The sequence below is a fragment of the Conger conger genome, chromosome 11 (assembly GCF_963514075.1).
Source record: "Conger conger chromosome 11, fConCon1.1, whole genome shotgun sequence".
Classification (NCBI taxonomy): Eukaryota; Metazoa; Chordata; class Actinopteri; order Anguilliformes; family Congridae; genus Conger; species Conger conger.
The window spans coordinates 46,615,962-46,623,240 of record NC_083770.1 but is presented as its reverse complement, the minus strand read 5'-3'; positions in this window follow the sequence as shown (position 1 = coordinate 46,623,240).

The following is a 7,279-nucleotide window of genomic DNA, read 5'->3' as shown; positions in this document are numbered from 1 at the left end:
ATTCAGTTTTATTTCCACTGGATTCGAAAAGAAAAATGACGGATGAGCCGGCTAAAATAGAGGAGCAATTAAGAGTTAATATATATTTATAGTTAACTGAACAGTTATTGTCTCTGTGCTTGATGTGTTTATTGGCACTGACGTTTCTTATTGTTGAAGCTATTACATTTTAGGGTCGTGAATGACAGAATGTTGTAACTTGGTGCGGGGAGAATAGTGAAGGGGAGGGAACAGGAGGTTATATCAAACACAGAAAGTATTCGTACTGAGTATTCGCCAATAAACCAAGCGGAATTCGTAGTTCTAATAGCCAATAAAAGCTTGGAGTGAGCTTGGAGATTAGAGCTTGGAAACAGAAGGTAATTTCTGGATCCCGTTCTCCAGCCAGTCCCGTAATGACTGTGTTGAGCTCTAGGGAGAGGGAAAAGCTGAAGAAAGGGTGAGAGGGAGTAGTGCCACCATATTTCGCAATTATTGTTGTTGTTCCAGGTTTTATTGTTCCTGGCCGGGACATAATTGAATTACCGAAGGTCTTTATCGGGGGAGGGGCACCCACATCCGCTCCATGGATCCAGTCACTGGCACTTCGTGTTCTCCGCCGTACCGATACAACAGGCTCCGGCCATCATCATTTATACACTATTAATGTGCGCATCGCTTGCTGCCTGTAGCAACAGAGGTGTTCAGAGTGTGGCTTTTTTTCCCTTAGTTGCCTCTAAAGAAAATGGCTCCCTGGGGGGTGGGGGAGTAAGGCCAATAATAGAAGAGTGTCGTGTGGTTGCTAGGTGCTTGCTGTCGGACATTGCTACGAGGCTCAGAGTTAGAGGCGGGGAGGATAGAGCCCAGGGTTTTTATGGACCCAGGGGGGAGCGGAAAGTGCTGGAAAAATAAGGGATAGGCTGTCCCCCTCCACGGTGTGACAGGCCTCCTATACCACTGGCGTAATGTAGCGAAACTCACGCGATATTCCCTCTCCCCAAAGAGGGAGATGACTCCATTTTTTTTCATTGCAAATGACATTCATTGCATGTCATTTGGCTGACGCTTTTATCCAAAAGCGACTTGCAATTGATTAGACTAAGCAGGAGACAATCCTCCCCTGGAGCAATGCAGGGTTAAGGGCCTTGCTCCAGGGGCCAGCGGCTGTGCGGATCTTATTGTGGCTACACCGGGGATCGGACCGCCGACCTTGCGGGTCCCAGTCATGCACCTTAACCACTACACTGCAGACCGCATTAGGGGGAGAAGGGGCTCTTACCATCGCAGGGAGGCGTGAGACCTTCGGGAGGGATGCCGAGTGAGACCTCAGTGACCTCCCAGTTCAGGCAGAACAGAGGGGAGCAGGAAAGAGACTCCGATGCCCTGTGTCAGTAATCACAGTGACAGGACTGTCCAGCCACAAATAATGTAAAATTATACATGCTCAAAAAGCTCATCTGTATAAGTGTGTGTGCACTAATGTGCTTCTTTGTTTCAAAGCATTACTGTTACACCACAAGTGTCTCTCATTGTGCTTGCCCACAAATGTGAAATGGAGCCATTTTGAACAGATTCTAGGACATGAAAAGGCACAGAATTGATACTTTAAAAAAAAAATACATCATTACAACGTATGCCTGAGAAATCAGTCTTTATATGGCAGGATGTACAATGTGTCCTGTAGAATAAATGTGAACATTACTAATGGATGAATAAAATTCACAATGACCTATTAAAAAGGTCGTTTATGACCAATGGCCCCCATTACCCCCCCCCCCCCCCCCCAAGTTATTTGGCAGCAGGATGTCCTTGTCAGGGATCGGGAGGCCATATGACTTCATATTTGACAGCAGAAGGACAAGCACAGGGTGGGTTTTAGGGGAAACGGAGAGAAACACGACCAGACTAAACACTGAGAGAAGCACCACCAAGAACACCTTTATTATTCTACTGGCAAGAGCCCAATTTAATGTGTCATGTCCAATGTGTTTGCCGCAGGCCGCGCGCCACAATACAGCTATTATTTAATCAGCTCTGCCGAGCCGGTGGAAGCGGACAATACAAACACGAACGAGTAGGACATCAGAAGTTGGCACTTTCTGCTATTATTTGTTTTAACTTTTATGTTTACTCCAGCGGAGTGAAAGGCCGTGGCGATCTTTCACCGTCTCCCGCGGTGCCGCTCAGTGCTTCCGCCGACTCATTCTCCATTTGGCTCTCGTCACTCGCTCTCTCTTCCCTTCGGGTTAATAAAACGTTCCGGGATTAATATCGCACAGTCTCTCATAGTGCCGTCTAATATAGCAAACAGTCTCTCACGCTGATTAATTGCCCTATCGTCACTCGGTCTACACTGGCTCCTCGGCTTCCTTCCCCTAATGTGATGGAGCTATCGCGCTATGGGTGACGACGAAGATCGATATGCGCTCCACGACAGGAGGATTTGTAACGTTTATCTCTCGTGGTGGGGAAAAAGTATGCTAAATAAAGATAATCCGCGTATGTGAAATGAGAAAGATTTGGCTTAGAAGATAGCAATTTATCTTCCCCAGGAGCCGAGACTATGAGATTGAGCACGTATACCCTAACACACTTGGGTGATGCATGGCAACTATTTTTTTAAAACCAATTTCTATCTCAGATTTTTAAAAGAGATTTATATCCGTTAACTCCGCCCTCCCCCCCCCCCACCACTCGTCACAGGCTAAGCTGTGTGTCATCGTTGCATCAGAGGGCTGCATTTCACGCGCCGCGCGCCCGCTCCGCGCGACAGAGCCGCTCTGCCGCAGTGAGACCGTTAGGATTCTAATTACGCACTATCGCCTGCTATCACGGCCCAGTGTGTTCGCTTATTTTATTTATTTATTCCCCCCTCCCCCGCCCTTTTCGTTTGGCGTCCCTCCAGACAGCAGATGCCCCGCAGCCCCTCCACGATGGATGGAGCCCTAGGCGATCGTTTATATCAGCCATGAACCGGTCCTCCACTGCCTTAGTCAGGGACTGGCAGCTATGATTTGATGTCAGATTATAGGATATAGGGATGCTTCACCCCAATGAAACCAGAGCTGTATGAGAGGCATGTCACTTAACAGCCACAAGTACAGCTACGTTGCGCAACGATGCTTACTGCCACACATTAAGCTTTGTACAGCCATAAATTACAAGGGCAATTGGGAGTTTTCCATGATACCAGGAAACCGCATGCTTTATGCTGTAACTTTTCTATGGATTCTTGCTTGACAGCAGGATGCCCTGCTTGATTTGAAGCAGGGCTGCCCAAACCCGTTCCTGGAGATCTACCCTCCTGCAGGTTTTCACTCAAACCCTAACAAAGCCACACCTCATTCGACAGCTAGAGATCCTGTCGAGCTGCTAATTAGTAGAACCACGTTTGTGAAAATACAGTTGAAATGAAAACCTACAGGACAGCAGATGTCCAGGATCAGGGTTGGGCAGCCCTGGTTGAAAGTCTCTTTCAAAAGACTCCCAAAGCGACTCCGAGAACTTTCCCTTCTAAGAGCTAGAGGTAGAGGAACTCCCAGTCTTTGAATTCTGTAACTGACGGGGCGTTGAACGACGTCTGAAGGAATAAGGGCATTCCATTCGTCTTTACATCTTTTCCTTTCACATTTTCCGAGCCTCTCCCGACAGGTGCAGCTAGGGGCGAGAAAAGGGGGAAAATAAAAGGAAAAATACTGGAAGAATAAGGGATTGAAATGGGCCCCTGGGTCACTGCAGTGCTTCTCCACTCGGCCCAGAGAGAAGACTGCCCTCTACTGGTCCCCCACCGCCACTGCACAAAAGCAGCCTCCCTTAGCGTCAGTCACCAAACGGGGAATGTTACTGCCAGGGAGGTGTGGATGCCGATCGTACCGAGACTGCAGGTTGCCGGAATAATCCGTACTCAGCAGTGAGGGGCAGCGCCCATGTCTTGTACAGAACGTCCATGTTGGTATTGTCAGGGGGTTGAATTTGGGGTTTGAATGAATGTGTCTGTGTTTCCGTCTGTTTTTTAAGCGTGTTCCTGTGTGACTCTCAGAGTCGGTGGGCTCTTCATCTGTGTAAGTGCGTGTACTCGTGTTTTTCCTGTATTTTTAAGTTTCTGTATGTCAGTATTTGTACAGCACACAGTAAAGCCTAAATATCACAGAGCGGTTGCCAGGCAGGCTAATTAACACGGCTAATTAACACGGGATTCTGCCGGCGTGCAGATCTCGAGCCTCTCCGAGAGACAGCGCGATGAAGACGCACTTACACACGCGTCACCGGACGGAGATGCGCGGAGACAGCGGGGGCTCGCCCTGGTTTCTTCACAGACGGAGGACGCAAACTCGCACGGACGTGAATCAATGTGGCGCACTGAGCCATCCTTCCTCCTGCCCGCGTTCCCATCGCCCTGAGCGATGACTGCAGTCCTCCACCACAGCGCGCGGCCCTGTCGGGATCCGCTGCAGTCCAGATCCGCTGCAGTCCAGATCCTCTGCAGTCCAGACCTGCCACAGTCCTGCTGCTGCCTGCATTTGGAGGATGAGGAGCCTTATGGGACAGATATGAATGGTAAACGGTCAATGGTTGGCATTTATATTGCGCCTTTATCCAAAGCGCTGTGCAATTGATGCTTCTCATTCTCCCATTCATACACACGCTAACACACACACACCAAATAGCGATTGGCTGCCATGCAAGGCACCGACCAGCTTGTCAGGAGCATGTGGGCGTTAGGTGTCTTGCGCAGGGACACTTCGACACGGCCCGGGCGGGGGATCGAACCGGCAACCCTCCGACTGCCAGATGACTGCTCTCACTGCCTGAGCCAATGAGACGACTGCTCTCACTGCCTGAGCCAATGAGACGACCGCTCTCACTGCCTGAGCCAATGAGACGACCGCTCTCACTGCCTGAGCCAATGAGACGACTGCTCTCACTGCCTGAGCCAATGAGACGACTGCTCTCACTGCCTGAGCCAATGAGACGACTGCTCTCACTGCCTGAGCCAATGAGACGACCGCTCTCACTGCCTGAGCCAATGAGACGACCGCTCTCACTGCCTGAGCCAATGAGACGACTGCTCTCACTGCCTGAGCCAATGAGACGACTGCTCTCACTGCCTGAGCCAATGAGACGACTGCTCTCACTGCCTGCCTATGTCGCTCAATGTCACATGACAGCCTCCGCCTCAGTGGCTCTACACACTCAGTGTGTTCAGCTTTGAGAACAGTGACTCACTGGTTTTATTTTGTGTTTTTTTTTTTGCTGTTCCCTTTGATTTACTGAAGTAATTTATGCAAATGTATTTTTCTTTAGTTAGTCCCATCAAATGAAAGCCTCGGAGCTGATTTCTCAGAAGAAATATCCAAATATTTTTCCGCACTGACATTTAAACACTGACATTTAAACACACACACACACACACATCCTAACAATCTGGTATTCTATCTATTACACAATAAATTAAGAGGGCATTTCATGATTTTCACATTACAAAGAGCTTTTATTGATGTGACGTGTGCATGTGTTCTGTGTTCATGTGTTCAGTGTTTGTGAGTGAATACTACAGTCATTTTATTTGATTAACCACAAAATCAACTTTCAGGTAGAATAAAACATCACAACACAATAAAGAACACAAGATGAAGTTGGTATTCGTTCACGGGTATATGGGTATATCTGCTTTACAAAGCAACACCAGACAAATACAAATAGTCCATTGATATAAAACCGTTACGAAAATAGCATTACATAATTACATTCATACTTAAAGAAAAATATGAGGGAATTCAAAAGGAAAATGTGCCCTCCTCTTGCCCTCTTCCTCTGTTTTCTCTCTCTCTTTGGCAGGTGAAACCCTCTACTGGGGTAGAGGGAGATGAATAAATTAGAACCATTTGCATGAGCCTGAGATCAGAGGAGCCTTGAGCTGGGGGGGTGAGCGCGGGGGTGGGGGGTGGGGGAACGCATCAGACATGATAATCAGGCACTCCCTCCTCCCTTTGTCTGACCTCTCCCCCTCTCTTTCTCTCCACCGCGCCGTGGCATCAATCAAAAGGTCTGCCCCCGTTAATTAATTATTTCTGTCTGGCTGTCCTAAATGGGAAGGAAATTCAGCGCTGAAATGAACAATCAGGAAGCCGGGCTTCGGCCGACCGACCCGCAGATACACTGACCTATAGGCGGCACCCTGACTGATGCACTAACCCACCTGTAGGAGACATGCCCGGTACACAAAGTGAGCGACCGTGGACGAGCCCACTAACTGTTGAGGACCGACCATCCACACACGGATGGATAGAGACCAGCGGTGACAGGCGTTCATGAGAAGCACGCTGAATGGCTATCAAGCTGACTGGTGGACATTGTTTCTCCAAAAATATAGAGTGGCGAGGGAAACCTGTCAGGACAAACCCCCAAAACACAAGCAATTCCATGGGCCAATAATAGTTTTGAAGACTGTCAAACACTGACTGTCAAATATTTGATTCATTCCCTGTCATATTTGACACCTTTTTCATGATTTGACATTTTTTGATCAAAGGCACTATTTCATAAATGTACATATTACCATATTTTGTATTATGTCGGTGGATTTCAATATATTTCACCTTTCTCAAAATTGTAAACTGTTCAGTCCTCAGAGATTGGAAAAGAACGACTTTCTTAGGCCTCGAATAAAAAAAATGACACGTTCAAAATTCAATGCATCGAAAGCATAAAGTACAGTCAATAGATTACACATAATCGCACTGCAGTTTTACGGAACAGCAGCATTTACCGAATAGCAATACAATACAGTACAATATCAGGTGGCGACACTGACCTTCAAACACAGATAAGGATATGTTGGTTAAACCGTGAAATACAACACACGACGTGTCCATATAATATGACGCATGTACTGCGAGATGTTTGCTTTCCTGCTGTATAACGCGATGGTAAAATGCCTCTCCCGTACCCCGCGCGGCCGGAGATTGATTGACAGCGGCTGAAATGGCGCACGATACACCCTCGTCCACAGGAGGAGCTGCGATGGCGGCCGTGGGTTCCTGGACGTCTCCCAGAGCACTTTGCTGATGACGGTAAAAACAGAACTGCTGCAGTGTTACTCTCCTGTCCACGGCTACCGAGCAAATGCACATGAAATCTCCACTTATTCGTACTCATATTTTAATGCGGACGATCGTTTCAGTCATGCAATATACAGCAGATCTGCAGGAGTACAAGATGGAGGCGGGAATCTCATGCCAGAGGTGAATAGTCGGCCGTAAACTAAGGGCTGCACTGCCTTTTAATAATTCACAGCAAA